Source organism: Anastrepha obliqua, chromosome 2 (genome assembly GCF_027943255.1).
Source record: "Anastrepha obliqua isolate idAnaObli1 chromosome 2, idAnaObli1_1.0, whole genome shotgun sequence".
In the NCBI taxonomy this organism is placed as follows: domain Eukaryota; kingdom Metazoa; phylum Arthropoda; class Insecta; order Diptera; family Tephritidae; genus Anastrepha; species Anastrepha obliqua.
Genome location: NC_072893.1, coordinates 22,822,007 through 22,834,606, shown reverse-complemented (window position 1 = coordinate 22,834,606; position 12,600 = coordinate 22,822,007). Strand labels below are relative to the sequence as shown.

The window sequence follows — 12,600 nt, the reverse complement described above, 5'->3', positions numbered from 1 at the left end:
CGTGCGACATGGATATCCTCGCTTTTAAGATATTTTGCTCACATTAGTTGCTGGTCGGTCATTCAGCACCTGGTTTACATTTCGTTTGGTTGCATGGTGGGAACTATTTTAGTAAGAAACAAAAATGTTATGAAATATTCCAAACGTTGATAGGGCGTTTCGAGGTTGTCATGCTGTTTTGACGATGTCTGCCAATCGGTTGTTTATTATTCAGTCACTGGGGTGCCAAATCACAGTGAGAAGTAGAACAGCTCATCAGCATGGGCAGATGATAAAATGTTACTATGAAAAATTTGGGGGCAAGGTTACTAAGATTGTGCAATTTGACTACTTCTTGTAGGATTTTTTAAAATTGCAGATCTATGTCAGTAAGCCGAAAGCGACCGAAGCCCTCAAAGTCAACATAACTCAAGCCGTTGCCCAGTCGGCGAATTGCAGCTGTCAGTGCAACTTGTACTTCTGATTTAAGATCGAAATCCTCATCTATCTTGGATCCGTCTATGATGCAATATACGTATGTGTATTGAAGTGAATCCAGAATGTCTGTTCGAGGTTTGTCCTTAAGAGAAGTGTCGCCAGATAATCACAGTTGCAGTTCGTTCGATTTTACACTTAGTTGAAAATTTAGTGCTAGTGGCACAAAATTATTACAAACTCCTAAATTTTTCTTCAAAATTTCAATCTTTTTAAACAAAAATTAACTAGAATTTTAAGTCACTTCAAATAAATAAATAAATACATTCAAAGGATCTAGGTAAACAATTTTTTTGAATTTGTATAGTTTTTTTTATAAAATTTTAAATAAATAAATTCAAAGGATAAAATTTAGGTGAACATTTTTTGGCCACGGGTACATCGGAGGCAATCGAAGAAACTTCTGAGGCTAACGAAAGGCCTCTTCTTTTCGCCAAGCATAAAAATAGCGAGCAGGCAAGTTGCGAATAGAAGAGGCCTGAAATCGCAGAGTGGAGATCCTTACGGTGCATGGTCTGTCAGGTGTCCGTGTGGCGAGACGTGGGATTGCCTCAAGTCCTTTCTACAGAAGCTGTTTAGAAAACGAACGCTGCTCCGCAGCTGTCCTACTCACGTCGGGCTAAGCTTCAGATATCTGAGTTCTTACTTTTTTGTTATACCTGCGGATATATTGTTACAGGTTTAAAAAGTTAACGTAATTAAGCACCGTTTGGTCGTCGTCCTCCTTCTTCCTTCACCCCTTTCGGTTTTTGTTTTTCACCCCTCTCTTTTTCCTCTGTATGGCATCACAATGGACGAATTTGATTCTTTGGGTGAGTGAACCCTCAATGAACCCTCATTGGGCAGCCATTTATCCTAACCTAACCTACTTTAATGGAGTAGGTATACGTAAGTTCGCGTAAGTGGCGGCCGCCGTAGCCGAATGGGTTGGTGCGTGACTATCATTCACAATTCACAGAGAGAACGTCGGTTCGAATCTCGGTGAAACACCAAAATTAAGAAAAACATTTCCTCATAAAAATATCTGCCGTTCAAAGTCGGCTTGAAACTTCCATTTGTGGAACAACATCAAGAGGCACACCACACCAAGTCATAGCCGATCTGAAAAATCGACGAGTTAGGAGCTGAAAGTCTATTGCTATGAACCGTGCATATCGGAAGAGGATTGCGAACGAAGCTAAAGCTCACCCTGTGCTGTAATCGCTACTTGATGATGACCGACTTCAACAAAATTTCATTTTTAAAATTTGTACCACCCTGTACTCACGCCACAAATATACCTGAAAAAGTGTAAACAGTCGATTTGGGGCAAATATATACAAATAAAACGAAAGTGGATATGCTGTTATTAAATAACGGCAGAAAAATTGTTATAATAAACCTAACTATCATACATATCGTGCATACATACATACATACCAGTATATAAGTATGTTTGCAGTCCAAATTGGGGATGACATCTGGTAGTGGTTAGGTGTGCACAGATACATATGTAAGATATGATTACGTGGACTTCTGCTTCACTTTGAGGCTTGGCCGGCTTGAATATAGAGCAACGTTGCACTTTGAATTGCCTTCGATTAGAAAAACAAAAAACAAAAACGGGTTGAATGACCACCAAATCGATACAGAGGAGTGGCCCATACATACCCACACACACACATACGTATATATACATAAATGTGTACGAACGGATTTCCAATAATTTGTAATTATTTCAGCTATAGCTCGCGCTGCTTTTCGAAATAGTTTTCACTCAAAAAAGAGCAGCTGCAAACAGACTCCTGCAATAAACACATACCCATACACCCATATACACACACAATTTAAGTATTAAGTAAACAAAAGCATCATCACAATAGTCTCAGCTATTAATCCAACAATGTTTGTTGTTGTTGTTCAAGTTGGCACGAGCACACGCAAACGCCACATGTGGCCGGCCGGCTAACTAGCCAACGTAGCCAATGGACCAGACTGGATTTGACGCAGCGCAGCAAATATACAAGAAAGAGTATTCGTATGTGAGTTAGTGTGTGTGTATGCAATGTAAGTAAAAGCTAAAATGAAATGAAAATGTGCACATGCAGGAGTAGTAAAAGTTATGCTTCAGATTTATAGCGTTTTTATGGAGCACCAACTATCGAACGCTGAGACGCAGAGCTGGTGTCATCGCTTGTTTTTATTAGGAAAAGCTAAAAATAGCTTGATTGCTTTCGTTAGTAATTTGCAACTACTGTGCCGAGTGGAATGACGTAGATGGCTAAGTATGCACGAGCGCACAATTGGCCTCGCAAGCGCAAATCGAATTTGGATTAATTTCTCTGAATGTTGCAGTCTAGGCGGTGTATGTGCTCAAGTTGCAATAGCTTTTGGAAATTAAGAGAATAAAAAAAAGAATTTGGAAATATTCAAAAAGAATCATTCAATATTATTATGAATCTAAATTAGCTGGCAATTTGCTCAGTGATTTTTGAATTACCTTCCAGTCCCTGCGCTGATGATCTAAAGCTGCCGACCCAACAACAGATCATCACATATTTTTAAGTCTCATAAATGGATAGCCTAGAGGGAAATATTCTAGGGAGATATTCTGAGGGTTGACCATATAGTATTTTTTTTTGTTTTGAATCCTGCGTTACCTTGAAAGTGTCAGTTTTTTCCCGCTGGAAATATTGACAGTAAGTCGAAATGAACCTTTTTGCCAAATAAGCAGGTAAACTTGGCCAGAATGGAAACACGCCCGCACAATATCGCTACTGAATCTTATAATACACGATATGAGAACTACGATAGGGGTGCAATGATACAAATAGGAAGGCTTGCAATTAGATTGGAGGTACCACGAAATGACTCTTTTTTTAATGCTTTTATTTAGTTTTTTTTTTTTTTGCTTAAATTTTATTTTTATTTTTTTTTATGTTTTTTTTTTAATTTGTTTTTAATTATTTTTTTAATTTCTTTTTTTTTATTTTTTTAAACTTTTTTTAATTTTTTTATTTTTTTGTTATATTTATTTCTTTTATATATCTAATATACTATATCTTTTTTTTTTGTTTATTTATTTTTTATTCTTATTTTTTTTTAGGTGTTTTATTTATCTTTTATTAATTTTTTTATTTTTCTTTTTTTGTTTTGTTTTATTTTTCTTTTTTAATTACTTTTTAATTTTAATTTTTTTTATTATTATTTTTTATTATTTTTTTATTTTTTATTTTTGGTTGGGCTGGTTGGTTGGTTTTATTATTATTTTTTCAGTTTATATTCTTAATATTTATTTAATTTTTATTCTTATTTTTAAACTTTTTTTTTAATTTTTCGTTTTTTTTTAATTTTTCTTTTTTTTTAATTTTTCCTTTTCTTTAATTTTTCTTTTTTTTTTAATTTTTCTTTTTTTTAATTCTTTTATTTTTCTTGTTTAATTACTTTTTTAATTTTAATTTTTTTTTTGTATTTTGTTTTTTCTTTGTTTTTATTATTATTTTTTATTTATTTGTTTAGTTATTTTTTTTATTTATTTATTTTTTATTTATTTTTTTTTATTTTTTTTTTTTATTATCTTTTTTATTATTTTTTTTATTATTTTTTTTTTATTATTTTTTTTATTATTTTTTTTATTATTTTTTTTATTATTTTTTTTATTATTTTTTTTATTATTTTTTTTATAATTTTTTTTGTTTGTTTATGTTTTTTTTTAATTTTTTAATTTTAATTTTTTTTATTTATTTATTTTCATTTTTCTTTTTTTTTATATATCTTTTTTCGAAGCTGTCAAGCCATTGAAATAAAGGAATTCGTGGAACCTCCTGTCTACATGCATTGCTCTATACAGAAGAAGGCTTACCACGTTCTTCTTATTTGCCTTTCTTGACAGCATTAAAAAGATCTCTCAAAAAGGGTTGCCGAAATTAACAAAATCCATTAAATCTACAGGTTGGTTCAAAGAAGACTAAGGAGCATAAAGGACGAGCTGCAGTGGTATCACAATGCGACTATTCTAAGTGTCGGATGACAGGCACGCAACCTAACCTAACCTAACTCAACCTAATCTAAGTCCAAATGGCAGTAAGAAGAAATAAATCGCTATACGTTTTAACAACGTTGGGAAATATTGTAAACTTATTTTCAAAATCAACGTTGTGTAGGGTCAAAGAGTGAGTTTTTTTTTAAAGAAGTCAGCACCATCTTTCCTCTCAAAGCTTATTTTTATCTCTACGGCTATGTTAACAAGAAAAACTATCCCATCTCCGGGTCGGGAAAACCGCATGTGATCGTAAGCCTTGAAAACCAACGGAGAATCGATTTTGTGCCCAAGTGCTACTTTGGACTAAGTAGGCAAATGAGTAGTAAAGTCCTCTCTCAACGTACAAAACTAACACTCTACAAGACTCTCATCATTCCCATCCTATCGTATGGCGCAGAAGCGTGGACGATGACAACATCCGATGAGGCATCGCTTGAAGTGTTTGAGAGAAAGATTCTGCGGAAGATTGGAATTTTGCACGTTGGCGAAAGCGAATATCGTAGGCGATGGAATAATGACATAGACATAGCCCAGCGAATAAAGATCCAGCGGCTACGTTGGCTGGGTCATGTCGTTCGAATGGATACAAACGCTCCGATGCGGTACCAGATGGGGGTAGCAGAGGAAGAGGAAGACCTTCTCTGCATTGGAAAGATCAGGTGAAGAAGAACTTGACTTCACTTGGTGTGTCCACTTGGCGCCGGTTAGCACAAGAAAGAAACTACTGGCGCGCTTTGTTAAACTAGGCCAAAATCGTGTAAGCGGTTATCGGGCAAATCAAGAATAAGATCAAGAAGAACTACTATGTACTTTACAATCCACCCTTGGCAGCGTTGAAGGGCAGTTGGAGTTTTGCATGATTTTGAAGAAAAAGTCTACTCTCGGTGAATGGGGAATTGAAAGAGCTTCTTATTCAAGCGAAAATATGCTCGAAAACTTTTTGTATTGGAAATTATAGATTTTCATTTTGCATTCCTCGTCTACAAAAACAAACTACATATATTAAAAATCTGTCTACAATATAAAGCCGCCTACGAATTCGTATCGAAAACCGCAAGCAGTAAAAAATTGTAATTAATAAAATTATTGTAAACAAACAATTTTCAACATTTAAGCTCGCAAACAGATACACGAAAACACCTGTAAACATCTTTCATGAATACATCAACTTGAAAAAAACCGCAGAATTTCCAACAAGAAAACGTGTACGTGAAGAAAACTGGCTATAAATACAGTAGCAAATAATAAACAATAATGAAAATGAGAAAAAAAATTGTTTAATGATCCAAGTTAATTTTCAATGCCAAGTACACTAGTGGAGAATAAAAAATTACCGATTCTAGCCACTTAAAAGGTGGCTTCCATCGAAACACGAACTTTATGCGCTTACAAATTTGCAGGCAAAGTAACAGCGAATTAATCTACACCAAAAATTGGATCCAGGACAAAACATACGAACAGCTACTGGATCGGACAGTGTACAGACAGACAATCAACGACATTCATCGGGAGACCCTTACCACCTTCTTAAGCTCCCGACCCGCGAATGCCGTCATCGGAGTCCAACCACCACTCATCGCAGACGAAGAACTCCAACTTCCCCGAGAGTCCCGCGTAACCTTGGCACAACTACGTTCTGGATACTGTAGCAGATTAAACTCCTACTTATCCAGAATCGACCACGACATGCTAAACATATGTCCGGCATGTGAAGGCACCCCGCACAGCACTAACCACCTTTTCACAAGCCCCATCAAACCCACTTATCTAACACTCCTCTCGCTCTAGACCCAACCTGTCGAAACAGCAAGTTTTTTGGGCCTATAGTTAGATGAGCTAGACGAAGACGACCAATGATTACACTACACTCACAGGGCAAATTTACTTCTACAACAACAACAATAACAACAACAATTGACTAAATTCTTGAGGTTGGATTGGGTAAGCGATCATTCGTAATTGACAACAACAACCAATAAATTTTATTCAAACAGAATAAGGGCAGCGCCGTCACCGCCACTATAAAAAGTGATTAAAAGGTGACCAGAGTTAGCAATGGTAGCTTTTCGAAATGTTTCAGCAGCTTTCAAAATTACCATTTAATCCAAACAATAAAATATTCAATATGGTTTGCCACGCGCTTCACGCTAACCGAAGTTATGGGGAAAAAAATTACCTATCAAAAACTCATCTTCTCGGAAGCGACCCATTTTCAGCGTAGCGTTTATGTACAGAAAAAAAATGCAATATGCGAGCGCAAAATCTACGAGTGTTCCACCAAGAATGAATGCACCCACAGAGATTGCCCTTATTTCCTCCAAAATTAGCTAGAAGAAGACGTCCATCCATCGTCCACGGTTCTCGGTATAAAGCGATGTTAACCGATTTTCTCTGGCCAGAGCTAAACAACATCGATATATCGGAGGTCTGGTTCCAATGGGACGGCGTTAGATGACATGCAAGCAACGCAATACTCGAAGTTATGAAGAAGAAATTTGACAGCTGGGCCTTCAAACGGCGAGCGTTCATCAAAAGGCCGCCGTAATCTAGCGACTGGACGACAACCCTCCATTGTTTTTTCTCGAGCTGAGGCAAGTTCTTTGTCTACGCTAACTGCGCCAACCACTTTAGACGAACTCGAGGCCAACATTCGTTGTAAAGCTGCCGAAATAACGCGGCACATATTGGAACGAGCCATCGAACGAGCCAGGAATAATACCTGTTAAAATCATCAATCTGGTAAAAGAACTGTACACAGTCGAGTTAGGCATGAAAACATGTTGAGCAGTGCACACAGAAGTTTTCGTAGTACGAAACCGTCATTTAGAGTTAACCGATCGCACTTATAAAGGGCGGTTAAGTTTCAAGGACCGGTGTTGATTTTCAATAAAATACAATTTTTTTAGGAAATTATTATCATTTCTCTTTATTATGTTAATATTGGTATGGCTCAATTACGTATAAAACAAAATATCGGACAAATAACCGCCGCGGCCACGGCGGCACACCTCCATTCGGTGGTGCAAATATTCGATGACGCTGAGGCATAATTGAGGTTTTATGCCGTTAATGTGCCGAATTATCTCAACCTTTAGCTCTTGAATTGTTGCTGGCTTATCGACGTACACTTTTTCTTTCAAATAACCTTAAACAAAGAAGTCCAACGGTGTCGTTGACGTTTAGGTGTGGTTCACATTCAACATCGGCCCTTGAAATTTAATCACCCTTTACAACACGAGACTTATCTGAGACTAAAACCACCTATTGGAAAAATAATGGACTTATTTTTACCATACAAAATACTTCACTTCGAAAGGTAGGTGCATCAGTGAAGGATCAACCCTGGCGTTGCTAGATGATCCCACCATGCAGAGTAAATTTGATTCTCAATACATTCCCCTTTTTTTTAAACCACATACGCGTCCTTCAAATAGCTTTGCGAAGATCGCAGCGATCTAAACCAAATCACATTCTAGCCAAAGTAATTCATATGAGATTAAATGCTTTTCATTGATCAGCGCTTTCGTATTTGTATTTTGAAATCCCCAAGTTGAGATATCAAATACAAGTTTCACCTTAAAGCTGCTTCTCCTACTTTTTCTAGACCAATTACGTAAACCGCATGCGAGTTGACAATGCTTCGCTCCAAAAAAACATCACGAATACCAAATACGGATTTTGCGGTTACTCAGTTACTGTGTACATACATACATACATACATACATACATACATACATACATACAAACATACATATATAAATATGACATACAAAAGATTTGTTTAGTAAAGCAAGCAAAAAACCAAAACTATGAAATGAGAGATGCCTTCAACGCGTACACACATCTCTAAAAGTGCCGAATAACAAAAAAGGTAAACGATTAGGTAAGAACAGACGGCCTGCAATTGCGTGTATTAAAATACATTATTGGCAATGGATTGGCGGCAACGACACGGATCGTGAAAAATATGCAAAACACAATGAGTTGTATTTAGCACAAGTACAACGGATGGAAAAAAGTAAGAATGAGAATACTTCAAGATAATAGTAGATAATTACAACTTTATAGGAAAAGTATGACACATACATACGTATGTATATATACATGTCAGTAAAATTGAGTTCTCAGGCGTTTTTCACTTTGCCCTGTAAACACAGTTTTGAAGGTTTTGAAAAAATCTGATTTCTCAATTTGATATGAAGAAGATTAAAACTAATGCACTCCCATGATGCTCAACTAAAAATGAGGTTAATATTCTGCATTTGACGTTCATTTGAAAAATAAAAATAAAAAAATATGGCAGCAATAAAATTTTAGTTCCACATGATGAATTTGTTGTTCAGTAGACATAGTAAATAAGCTTTAAACACCGTTTGAGTATTACAAATTTTCTGAAATGGAGAAAAAATCCCCTTTTATTTATCTGTGATTCTCCGAGCAATACAAATGCTGCTGCAGTGTTACTTGTACTTGTATAAGTTATGAGGACTGAGGAGTTCTGTCAGAAAAAATTTGGGACAAATTTGTCACGTGAGGATAAAATCTTCACAAAAAAACAGAAGGAAACAAAAAACGAACAGAAGAAAAGAAGAAAAAAACAACAGAAGACAAGAAAACAAAAACAACAGAAAAAAAGAAAAAAAAAGAAAAAAACCGAAAGAAAAAAAACAAAAAGAAAAGCAAAGAACAAAAACAAAAATATGTATAAACAGAGCCGAAAAACAAAAACAACAAAACAAAAAAAAAACAAGTTTAGCAAAATAAGTAGCAAAAAAGCCAAACTAAATACCAAAAACACAAACAAAGACAAAAAACAAAAAACAAAAAAGTATAAATGCACAAAAAACAACAAAAATTTAACAAAAAAAAAACCAACAATTAAATAAACGTAAGCAGACCAATAAAACACAAAAACAAACCAAAATTCACGAAAAATAAATAACAAAAACAGCAAAAACCAAATAATTAAAAGAACAAAAATCAACAACAAAAAATGCAAAAAAAAAGTAAAAAACACAAAGACAAAAAAAACAACCATAAATTAACGACGGAAAAAGAACCAAAAACTAAAATGAAAATAAAAAGCAAACAGAAAACAACAACAAAAATTTACCAAAAGTAAATAACAAAACAAAAAATAAATATATAGCGAAAAAAATGCATAAAAGAGAAAAAACAACAAAAATATTGAAAAAACAAATAAATAAAAGAACAAAAATAAACAACAAAAAATAAAAACAAAAATAAATAGTAAAAGACAAAAAAGGACAAAACCATAAATTAACAAAAAACAACTAAAAAAGAACCAAAAAATTCAATGAAAATAAAAAGAAAAAAAAACCAAAATAAATAGCAAAAAACCAAATATAAATAGCAAGAAAAACACACACAAAACCACAAAAAAAGAAGAAAAAACGCAAAACCAAAAACAAAAAAGAACGAAAAATAAAATTAAAATAAACAGATCAAAACAACAACAAAAATTCAAAAACAAAAGCCAACAATAAATAAAAATAGAAAAATAAATAGCAAAAAAATACATAAAAAGCAAAAATATTCAAAAAAGAAACACATAATAGAACAAAAAATAACAACAAAAATATAAAAAAATAACACACAAAGACAAGAAACCAAAAAAAGAAAAACCATAAATGAACAAAAAACTCAGAAAAAAGGAACAAAAAAACTACAAAAATTCACCAAAAATAAATAACAAACAACAAAAATAAATAACAACAAAAAAAAAACAAATAAAAATAAATAGCAAAAGAAACACAAAAAGACAAATAAAAAGAAGAAAAAAAAACAAAAATATAAAAAAACAAAAAATAAAAAACAAAACAATAAAAAAATAACACACAAAGCCAAAAACCAAAAAAAGAAAAAACCACATATGAACAAAAATCACAGAAAAAAGATCAAAAAAAAACTACAAAAAGACAATAGAAAACAAAGAAAGAAAAAAACAAAAACATAAAAGAACAAAAAATAAATCAGAAAAGACCAAAAAAAAAACAAAATAATTCAAAAATAAATAGCGAAAAACAAAAAATACAAATACATAAAAATTTGTTGTTCTTTTTCTCGTCATCGCTCACAACAAGAAATATATCTATCGCCACCTAAGACTTTCCGAAGACTCCTCCCATCGCATATAAACATTCCATTATTTGCCTCGTTTACAAGTTGAACAGTGGTCCGGATGTTACTATGGCTATGTTATGTTACTCCTATGTAACCAGAAACACATTTCTAGATGTTGCTGTTGTTGTTGTAGCAGCATAATCATTCCCCATACATATAAGGGGAATGTTTGTAGCGTAGAACCGATTGTCGTTTCTAGTCACCCGAGGCTATTAGACCACCGATATCTACTGGAAGCTCATATTATTCTAAGTACATACCTACAACATTCTCATTTGAAAAACAATGCCGCAAATTTACAAAAATTTACACATATATGTGTATGTATGTACTTATAATAATAGCTTCGACTGTAATCTAACGTTTAAAGTTTAATTTAATTTGGAAACGCGCTCGAAATGGGTATTCATTTACAATTTCAAACAAGTTTGTGTTTGTGCGTGTGTATATAAGAAAATATAAAAAAAGTAAATGACATTGAAAACGGTCTAAAAATAGAGCTGGAATGAAAATTAGAACAGAGGTCTCATTATTTGTTTTACAGTACAAAATATGCACATATGTATATATGTGTGTATGTAAATTAAAACATCAAACTCACTTAATATCGGTAAATATGCGACAAAAGGCTAAGCAAATAAAAAACGAAAAAGTTTTACATGGCGCAACCATTCCAATAGGCAAATAAATATAAGCCGCTCGCAAAATCCACTGACTGTCACTATATCAACAGTAATAATAAAACAACAAACCGGCACACACCTACACGCACACGCACATACAAAATAATTGAACAATACAAATGGGCAAACAGTATTAGCATAGCAGCAAATGAGTACATGAAGAGTTGGAAGTCGCATTCCATTCAAAAACAAAAACAATTCACTAACAAACATTTCCACACCAATCGCACTAACAACAATGCATATCAGTAAGCCAACTGTAGGTCACTTGAATGAATTAAATGTTGACGAAAGAGTATCGTACGGTACATACCTATGAGTAACAGACAGTTGGGGTCGCCGCAGATTTAGCGAATTGGGACAACAGGCAGACATATGTACATACAGACACATCGCATAGGGAGGCAATAGAATAAACAAAAGTGACAATATTAACAGATGGCTTTCGCCACCTAGTTTTATGTTCTTGGTGATAGTGATGATACTGTTGATAGTGAGAGTGGTGGTGTTATACGAATGTCATCGCTCAGTCACTCAGGTAGAGCAATGGCGAATCAGAAGAAACGGAACAAAATATGTAGCAATTTGGAGAGCGAAGTGTAGCAACAAATGGGGGTTCCATTCAACAGATGTGCAAATGTAAAACAAAAATTTGTTGGTAAATGGAGGGTCGTTGGCTATTTTTATTGGTTTTCTGTTATGAGCACTGGTTATTGTTAACGATATTTTTTTCAGCTGTTTAAGGAGGGTTAGACCACTGTAGAAATTTCGAAAATTCTTCCTTTTTTTCTGGTGCGTAAAAGATACTTTAATACCTTTATAATGACGCATACGCAAAGGGTTAAGGTGAAAAAAAAATTAAAAATACTCCAAATTATACTAACAAATAAATACTAGTTAGAAAATATTATACTAAAAAAATGTAAACGTGTTTTTCACGAAACTTCATTTTACAAGTCTTTTCCGATTGACCAGAAATATTAACTGTATATTCACAATCCCGTTGGAAATACGAACAAATATGTATTAAAAAAATATGCGCTCAAAAAAGTGGCAGAATATCAGTGCCAGACATAACCCTGTGGCACAAAATAGATTTGAAAAAAAAAAATTTAATGCGAATTTAAAAGAAAGAAATTCGAAAGGTTAATGCTACACCAACAGCAACAAATGTATGTACGTAAATTTGTGAAGAAAGCTTGGCCTGTATATTGACAAAATAATCTATACTCTCGGTTAGCTCAACCGCGCAAACTACCGACAATAAGCATAAAACTG

At 33.9% G+C, this 12,600-nt stretch overlaps 1 protein-coding gene across 5 annotated transcripts in view; it reads right to left on the bottom strand.

The window, feature by feature from the left end:
* LOC129237086 (ras-related protein Ral-a) overlaps nucleotides 1-12,600 on the bottom strand; it is a 92,448-nt gene that overhangs the window by 34,217 nt on the left and 45,631 nt on the right. The gene's annotated exons all lie outside the window — the stretch shown is intronic.